This window comes from Chlorocebus sabaeus, unplaced genomic scaffold (genome assembly GCF_047675955.1).
Source record: "Chlorocebus sabaeus isolate Y175 unplaced genomic scaffold, mChlSab1.0.hap1 unalloc_scaffold_33, whole genome shotgun sequence".
NCBI lineage: Eukaryota > Metazoa > Chordata > Mammalia > Primates > Cercopithecidae > Chlorocebus > Chlorocebus sabaeus.
In genome coordinates, this window is record NW_027327626.1 from 1,045,593 (window position 1) to 1,055,100 (window position 9,508).

A 9,508-nucleotide genomic window follows, 5' to 3' on the forward strand; every position below is an offset into this window, starting at 1 on the left:
ATCTTTCTCTTCAAGAAGCCTTTCGCTATGGCTGTTCTTGTGGAATAGGAAAAGGGATATTTGGAAGCCCATAGAGGGCTATGGTGAAAAAGGAAATATCTTCCGGTCAAAACCGGAAAGAAGCTTTCTGAGAAACTGCTCTGTGTTCTGTTAATTCATCTCACAGAGTTACATCTTTCCCTTCAAGAAGCCTTTCGCTAAGGCTGTTCTTGTGGAACTGGCAAAGGGATATTTGGAAGCCCATAGAGGGCTATGGTGGAAAAGGAAATATGTTCCTTTCAAAACTGGAAAGAAGCTTTCTGAGAAACTGCTCTGTGTTCTCTTAATTCATCTCACAGAGATACATCTTTCCCTTCAAGAAGCCTTTCGCTAAGGCTGTTCTTGTGGAACTGGCAAAGGGATATTTGGAAGCCCATAGTGGGCTATGGTGAATAAGGAAATATCTTCCGTTCAAAACTGGAAAGAAGCTTTCTGAGAAACTGCTCTGTGTTCTCTTAATTCATCTCACAGAGTTACATCTTTCCGTTCAAGAAGCCTTTCGCTAAGACTGTTCTTGTAGAATTGGCGAAGGGATATTTGGAAGCCCATAGAGGGCTATGGTGAAAAAGGAAATACCTTCCGTTCAAAACTGGAAAGAAGCTTTCTGAGAAACTGCTCTGTGTTCTGTTAATTCATCTCACAGAGTTACATCTTTCCCTTCAAGAAGCCTTTCGCTAAGGCTGTTCTTGTGGAATTGGCAAAAGGATATTTGGAATCCCATAGAGGGCTATGGTGAAAAAGGAAATATCTTCCGTTCAAAACTGGAAAGAAGCTTTCTGAGAAACTGCTCTGTGTTCTGTTAATTCATCTCACAGAGTTACATCATTCCGTTCAAGAAGCCTTTCGCTAAGGCTGTTCTTGTGGAATTGGCAAAGGGATATTTGGAAGCCCATAGAGGGCTATGGTGAAAAAGGAAATATCTTCCGTTCAAAACTGGAAAGAAGCTTTCTGAGAAACTGCTCTGTGTTCTGTTAACTCATCTCACAGTGTTACATCTTTCCCTTCAAGAAGCCTGTCGCTAAGGCTGTTCTTGTGGAATTGGACAAAGGGATATTTGGAAGCCCATAGAGGGCTATGGTGAAAAAGGAAATATCTTCCGTTCAAAACTGGAAAGAAGCTTTCTGAGAAACTGCTCTGTGTTCTGTTAATTCATCTCACAGAGTTACATCTTTCCCTTCAAGAAGCCTTTCGCTAAGGCTGTTCTTGTGGAATTGGCAAAGGGATATTTGGAAGCCCATAGATGGCTATGGTGGAAAAGGAAATATGTTCCTTGCAAAACTGGAAAGAAGCTTTCTGAGAAACTGCTCTGTGTTCTCTTAATTCATCTCACAGAGTTTCATCTTTCCCTTCAAGAAGCCTTTCGCTAAGGCTGTTCTTGTGGAATTGGCAAAGGGATATTTGGAAGCCCATAGAGGGCTATGGTGAAAAAGGAAATATCTTCCGTTCAAAACTGGAAAGAAGCTTTCTGATAAACTGCTCTGTGTTCTGTTAATTCATCTCACAGAGTTACATCTTTCCCTTCAAGAAGCCTTTCGCTAAGGCTGTTCTTGTGGAATTGGCAAAGCGATATTTGGAAGCCCATAGAGGGCTATGGTGAAAAAGGAAATATCTTCCGTTCAAAACTGGAAAGAAGCTTTCTGAGAAACTGCTCTGTGTTCTGTTAATTCATCTCACAGAGTTACATCTTTCCCTTCCAGAAGCCTTTCGCTAAGGCTGTCCTTGTGGAATTGGTCAAGGGATATTTGGAAGCCCATAGAGGGCTATGGTGAAAAAGAAAATATCCTTCGTTCAAAACTGGAAAGAAGCTTTCTGAGAAACTGCTCTGTGTTCTGTGAATTCATCTCACAGAGTTACATCTTTCCCTTCAAGAAGCCTTTCGCTAAGGCTGTTCTTGTGGAATTGGCAAAGGGATATTTGGAAGCCGATAGAGGGCTATGGTGAAAAAGGAATATCTTCCGTTCAAAACTGGAAAGAAGCTTTCTGAGAAACTGCTCTGTGTTCTGTTAATTCATCTCACAGAGTTACATCTTTCCCTTCAAGAAGCCTTTCGCTAAGGCTGTTCTTGTGGAATTGGCAAAGGGATATTTGGAAGCCCATAGAGGGCTATGGTGAAAAAGGAAATATCTTCCGTTCAAAACTGGAAAGAAGCTTTCTGAGAAACTGCTCTGTGTTCTGTTAATTCATCTCACAGAGTTACATCTTTCCCTTCAAGAAGCCTTTCGCTAAGGCTGTTCTTGTGGAATTGGCAAAGGGATATTTGGAAGCCCATAGAGGGCTATGGTGAAAAAGGAAATATCTTCCGTTCAAAACTGGAAAGAAGCTTTCTGAGAAACTGCTCTGTGTTCTGTTAATTCATCTCACAGAGTTACATCTTTCCCTTCAAGAAGCCTTTCGCTAAGGCTGTTCTTGTGGAATTGGCAAAGGGATATTTGGAAGCCCATAGAGGGCTATGGTGAAAAAGGAAATATCTTCCGTTCAAAACTGGAAAGAAGCTTTCTGAGAAACTGCTCTGTGTTCTGTTAATTCATCTCACAGAGTTACATCTTTCCGTTCAAGAAGCCTTTCGCTAAGGCTGTTCTTGTGGAATTGGCAAAGGGATATTTGGAAGCCCATAGAGGGCTACGGTGAAAAAGGAAATATCTTCCGTTCAAAACTGGAAAGAAGGTTTCTGAGAAACTGCTCTCTGTTCCGTTAATTCATCTCACAGAGCTACATCTTTCCCTTCAAGAAGCCTTTCGATAAGGCTGTTCTTGTGGAACTGGCAAAGGGATATTTAGAAGCCCATAGTGGGCTATGGTGAATAAGGAAATATCTTCCGTTCAAAACTGGAAAGAAGCTTTCTGAGAAACTGCTCTGTGTTCTCTTAATTCATCTCACAGAGTTACATCTTTCCGTTCAAGAAGCCTTTCGCTAAGACTGTTCTTGTAGAATTGGCGAAGGGATATTTGGAAGCCCATAGAGGGCTATGGTGAAAAAGGAAATACCTTCCGTTCAAAACTGGAAAGAAGCTTTCTGAGAAACTGCTCTGTGTTCTGTTAATTCATCTCACAGAGTTACATCTTCCCCTTCAAGAAGCCTTTCGCTAAGGCTGTTCTTGTGGAATTGGCAAAGGGATATTTGGAAGCCCATAGAGGGCTATGGTGAAAAAGGAAATATCTTCCGTTCAAAACTGGAAAGAAGCTTTCTGAGAAACTGCTCTGTGTTCTGTTAATTCATCTCACAGAGTTACATCATTCCCTTCAAGAAGCCTTTCGCTAAGGCTGTTCTTGTGGAATTGGCAAAGGGATATTTGGAAGCCCATAGAGGGCTATGGTGAAAAAGGAAATATCTTCCGTTCAAAACTGGAAAGAAGCTTTCTGAGAAACTGCTCTGTGTTCTGTTAACTCATCTCACAGTGTTACATCTTTCCCTTCAAGAAGCCTGTCGCTAAGGCTGTTCTTGTGGAATTGGACAAAGGGATATTTGGAAGCCCATAGAGGGCTATGGTGAAAAATGAAATATCTTCCGTTCAAAACTGGAAAGAAGCTTTCTGAGAAACTGCTCTGTGTTCTGTTAATTCATCTCACAGAGTTACATCTTTCCCTTCAAGAAGCCTTTCGCTAAGGCTGTTCTTGTGGAATTGGCAAAGGGATATTTGGAAGCCCATAGAGGGCTATGGTGGAAAAGGAAATATGTTCCTTTCAAAACTGGAAAGAAGCTTTCTGAGAAACTGCTCTGTGTTCTCTTAATTCATCTCACAGAGTTACATCTTTCCCTTCAAGAAGCCTTTCGCTAAGGCTGTTCTTGTGGAATTGGCAAAGGGATATTTGGAAGCCCATAGAGGGCTATGGTGAAAAAGGAAATATCTTCCGTTCAAAACTGGAAAGAAGCTTTCTGAGAAACTGCAATGTGTTCTGTTAATTCATCTCACAGAGTTACATTTTCCCTTCAAGAAGCCTTTCGCTAAGGCTCTTCTTGTGGAATTGGCAAAGGGATATTTGGAAGCCCATAGAGGGCTATGGTGAAAAAGGAAATATCTTCCGTTCAAAACTGGAAAGAAGCTTTCTGAGAAACTGCTCTGTGTTCTGTTAATTCATCTCACAGAGTTACATCTTTCCCTTCCAGAAGCCTTTCGCTAAGGCTGTCCTTGTGGAATTGGTCAAGGGATATTTGGAAGCCCATAGAGGGCTATGGTGAAAAAGAAAATATCCTTCGTTCAAAACTGGAAAGAAGCTTTCTGAGAAACTGCTCTGTGTTCTGTGAATTCATCTCACAGAGTTACATCTTTCCCTTCAAGAAGCCTTTCGCTAAGGCTGTTCTTGTGGAATTGGCAAAGGGATATTTGGAAGCCGATAGAGGGCTATGGTGAAAAAGGAATATCTTCCGTTCAAAACTGGAAAGAAGCTTTCTGAGAAACTGCTCTGTGTTCTGTTAATTCATCTCACAGAGTTACATCTTTCCCTTCAAGAAGCCTTTCGCTAAGGCTGTTCTTGTGGAATTGGCAAAGGGATATTTGGAAGCCCATAGAGGGCTATGGTGAAAAAGGAAATATCTTCCGTTCAAAACTGGAAAGAAGCTTTCTGAGAAACTGCTCTGTGTTCTGTTAATTCATCTCACAGAGTTACATCTTTCCCTTCAAGAAGCCTTTCGCTAAGGCTGTTCTTGTGGAATTGGCAAAGGGATATTTGGAAGCCCATAGAGGGCTATGGTGAAAAAGGAAATATCTTCCGTTCAAAACTGGAAAGAAGCTTTCTGAGAAACTGCTCTGTGTTCTGTTAATTCATCTCACAGAGTTACATCTTTCCCTTCAAGAAGCCTTTCGCTAAGGCTGTTCTTGTGGAATTGGCAAAGGGATATTTGGAAGCCCATAGAGGGCTATGGTGAAAAAGGAAATATCTTCCGTTCAAAACTGGAAAGAAGCTTTCTGAGAAACTGCTCTGTGTTCTGTTAATTCATCTCACAGAGTTACATCTTTCCGTTCAAGAAGCCTTTCGCTAAGGCTGTTCTTGTGGAATTGGCAAAGGGATATTTGGAAGCCCATAGAGGGCTACGGTGAAAAAGGAAATATCTTCCGTTCAAAACTGGAAAGAAGGTTTCTGAGAAACTGCTCTCTGTTCCGTTAATTCATCTCACAGAGCTACATCTTTCCCTTCAAGAAGCCTTTCGATAAGGCTGTTCTTGTGGAACTGGCAAAGGGATATTTAGAAGCCCATAGTGGGCTATGGTGAATAAGGAAATATCTTCCGTTCAAAACTGGAAAGAAGCTTTCTGAGAAACTGCTCTGTGTTCTCTTAATTCATCTCACAGAGTTACATCTTTCCGTTCAAGAAGCCTTTCGCTAAGACTGTTCTTGTAGAATTGGCGAAGGGATATTTGGAAGCCCATAGAGGGCTATGGTGAAAAAGGAAATACCTTCCGTTCAAAACTGGAAAGAAGCTTTCTGAGAAACTGCTCTGTGTTCTGTTAATTCATCTCACAGAGTTACATCTTCCCCTTCAAGAAGCCTTTCGCTAAGGCTGTTCTTGTGGAATTGGCAAAGGGATATTTGGAAGCCCATAGAGGGCTATGGTGAAAAAGGAAATATCTTCCGTTCAAAACTGGAAAGAAGCTTTCTGAGAAACTGCTCTGTGTTCTGTTAATTCATCTCACAGAGTTACATCATTCCCTTCAAGAAGCCTTTCGCTAAGGCTGTTCTTGTGGAATTGGCAAAGGGATATTTGGAAGCCCACAGAGGGCTATGGTGAAAAAGGAAATATCTTCCGTTCAAAACTGGAAAGAAGCTTTCTGAGAAACTGCTCTGTGTTCTGTTAACTCATCTCACAGTGTTACATCTTTCCCTTCAAGAAGCCTGTCGCTAAGGCTGTTCTTGTGGAATTGGACAAAGGGATATTTGGAAGCCCATAGAGGGCTATGGTGAAAAATGAAATATCTTCCGTTCAAAACTGGAAAGAAGCTTTCTGAGAAACTGCTCTGTGTTCTGTTAATTCATCTCACAGAGTTACATCTTTCCCTTCAAGAAGCCTTTCGCTAAGGCTGTTCTTGTGGAATTGGCAAAGGGATATTTGGAAGCCCATAGAGGGCTATGGTGGAAAAGGAAATATGTTCCTTTCAAAACTGGAAAGAAGCTTTCTGAGAAACTGCTCTGTGTTCTCTTAATTCATCTCACAGAGTTACATCTTTCCCTTCAAGAAGCCTTTCGCTAAGGCTGTTCTTGTGGAATTGGCAAAGGGATATTTGGAAGCCCATAGAGGGCTATGGTGAAAAAGGAAATATCTTCCGTTCAAAACTGGAAAGAAGCTTTCTGAGAAACTGCAATGTGTTCTGTTAATTCGTCTCACAGAGTTACATTTTCCCTTCAAGAAGCCTTTCGCTAAGGCTCTTCTTGTGGAATTGGCAAAGGGATATTTGGAAGCCCATAGAGGGCTATGGTGAAAAAGGAAATATCTTCCGTTCAAAACTGGAAAGAAGCTTTCTGAGAAACTGCTCTGTGTTCTGTTAATTCATCTCACAGAGTTACATCTTTCCCTTCCAGAAGCCTTTCGCTAAGGCTGTCCTTGTGGAATTGGTCAAGGGATATTTGGAAGCCCATAGAGGGCTATGGTGAAAAAGAAAATATCCTCCGTTCAAAACTGGAAAGAAGCTTTCTGAGAAACTGCTCTGTGTTCTGTGAATTCATCTCACAGAGTTACATCTTTCCCTTCAAGAAGCCTTTCGCTAAGGCTGTTCTTGTGGAATTGGCAAAGGGATATTTGGAAGCCGATAGAGGGCTATGGTGAAAAAGGAAATATCTTCCGTTCAAAACTGGAAAGAAGCTTTCTGAGAACCTGCTCTGTGTTCTGTTAATTCATCTCACAGAGTTACATCTTTCCCTTCAAGAAGCCTTTCGCTAAGGCTGTTCTTGTGGAATTGGCAAAGGGATATTTGGAAGCCCATAGAGGGCTATGGTGAAAAAGGAAATATCTTCCGTTGAAAACTGGAAAGAAGCTTTCTGAGAAACTGCTCTGTGTTCTGTTAATTCATCTCACAGAGTTACATCTTTCCGTTCAAGAAGCCTTTCGCTAAGGCTGTTCTTGTGGAATTGGCAAAGGGATATTTGGAAGCCCTTAGAGGGCTACGGTGAAAAAGGAAATATCTTCCGTTCAAAACTGGAAAGAAGGTTTCTGAAAAACTGCTCTCTGTTCCGTTAATTCATCTCACAGAGTAACATCTTTCCCTTCAAGAAGCCTTTCGCTAAGGCTGTTCTTGTGGAATTGGCAAAGGGATATTTGGAAGCCCATAGAGGGCTATGGTGAAAAAGGAAATATCTTCCGTTCAAAACTGGAAAGAAGCTTTCTGAGAAACTGCTCTGTGTTCTGTTAATTCATCTCACAGAGTTACATCTTTCCCTTCAAGAAGCCTTTCGCTAAGGCTGTTCTTGTGGAATTGGCAAAGGGATATTTGGAAGCCCATAGAGGGCTATGGTGAAAAAGGAAATATCTTCCCTTCAAAACTGGAAAGAAGCTTTCTGAGAAACTGCTCTGTGTTCTGTTAATTCATCTCACAGAGTTACATCTTTCCCTTCAAGAAGCCTGTCGCTAAGGCTGTTCTTGTGGAATTGGCAAAGGGATATTTGGAAGCCCATAGAGGGCTATGGTGAAAAAGGAAATATCTACCGTTAAAACTGGAAAGAAGCTTTCTGAGAAACTGCTCTGTGTTCTGTTAATTCATCTCACAGAGTTACATCTTTCCCTTCAAGAAGCCTGTCGCTAAGGCTGTTCTTGTGGAATTGGCAAAGGGATATTTGGAAGCCCATAGAGGGCTATGGTGAAAAAGGAAATATCTTCCGTTCAAAAATGGAAAGAAGCTTTCTGAGAAACTGCTCTGTGTTCTGTTAATTTATGACACAGAGTTACATCTTTCCCTTCAAGAAGCCTTTCTCTAAGGCTGTTCTTGTGGAATTGGCAAAGGGATATTTGGAAGCCCTTAGAGGGCTATGGTGAAAAAGGAAATATCTTCCGTTCAAAACTGGAAAGAAGCTTTCTGAGAAACTGCTCTGTGTTCTGTCAATTCATCACACAGAGTTACATATTTCCCTTCAAGAAGACTTTCGCTGAGGCTGTTCTTGTGGAATTGTCAAAGGGATATTTGGAAGCCCATAGAGGTCTATGGTGAAAAAGGAAATATCTTCCGTTCAAAACTGGAAAGAAGCTTTCTGAGAAACTGCTCTGTGTTCTGTTAATTCATCTCACAGAGTTACATCTTTCCCTTCAAGAAGCCTTTCGCTAAGGCTGTTCTTGTGGAATTGGCAAAGGGATATTTGGAAGCCCATAGAGGGCTATGGTGAAAAAGGAAATATCTTCCGTTCAAAACTGGAAAGAAGCTTTCTGAGAAACTGCTCTGTGTTCTGTTAATTTATCTCACAGAGTTACATCTTTCCCTTCAAGAAGCCTTTCGCTAAGGCTGTTCTTATAGAATTGGCAAAGGGATATTTGGAAGCCCATAGAGGGCTATGGTGAAAAAGGAAATATCTTCCGTTCAAAACTGGAAAGAAGCTTTCTGAGAAACTGCTCTGTGTTCTGTTAATTCATCTCACAGAGTTACATCTTTCCCTTCAAGAAGCCTTTCGCTAAGGCTGTTCTTGTGGAATTGGAAAAGGGATATTTGGAAGCCCATAGAGGGCTATGGTGAAAAAGGAAATATCTTCCGTTCAAAACTGGAAAGAAGCTTTCTGAGAAACTGCTCTGTGTTCTGTTAATTCATCTCACAGAGTTACATCTTTCCCTTCAAGAATCCTTTCGCTAAGGCTGTTCTTGTGGAATTGGCCAAGGGATATTTGGAAGCCCATAGAGGGCTATGGTGAAAAAGGAAATATCTTCCGTTCAAAGTTGGAAAGAAGCTTTCTGAGAAACTGCTCTGTGTTCTGTTAATTCATCTCACAGAGTTACATCTTTCTCTTCAAGAAGCCTTTCGCTATGGCTGTTCTTGTGGAATAGGAAAAGGGATATTTGGAAGCCCATAGAGGGCTATGGTGAAAAAGGAAATATCTTCCGGTCAAAACCGGAAAGAAGCTTTCTGAGAAACTGCTCTGTGTTCTGTTAATTCATCTCACAGAGTTACATCTTTCCCTTCAAGAAGCCTTTCGCTAAGGCTGTTCTTGTGGAACTGGCAAAGGGATATTTGGAAGCCCATAGAGGGCTATGGTGGAAAAGGAAATATGTTCCTTTCAAAACTGGAAAGAAGCTTTCTGAGAAACTGCTCTGTGTTCTCTTAATTCATCTCACAGAGATACATCTTTCCCTTCAAGAAGCCTTTCGCTAAGGCTGTTCTTGTGGAACTGGCAAAGGGATATTTGGAAGCCCATAGTGGGCTATGGTGAATAAGGAAATATCTTCCGTTCAAAACTGGAAAGAAGCTTTCTGAGAAACTGCTCTGTGTTCTCTTAATTCATCTCACAGAGTTACATCTTTCCGTTCAAGAAGCCTTTCGCTAAGACTGTTCTTGTAGAATTGGC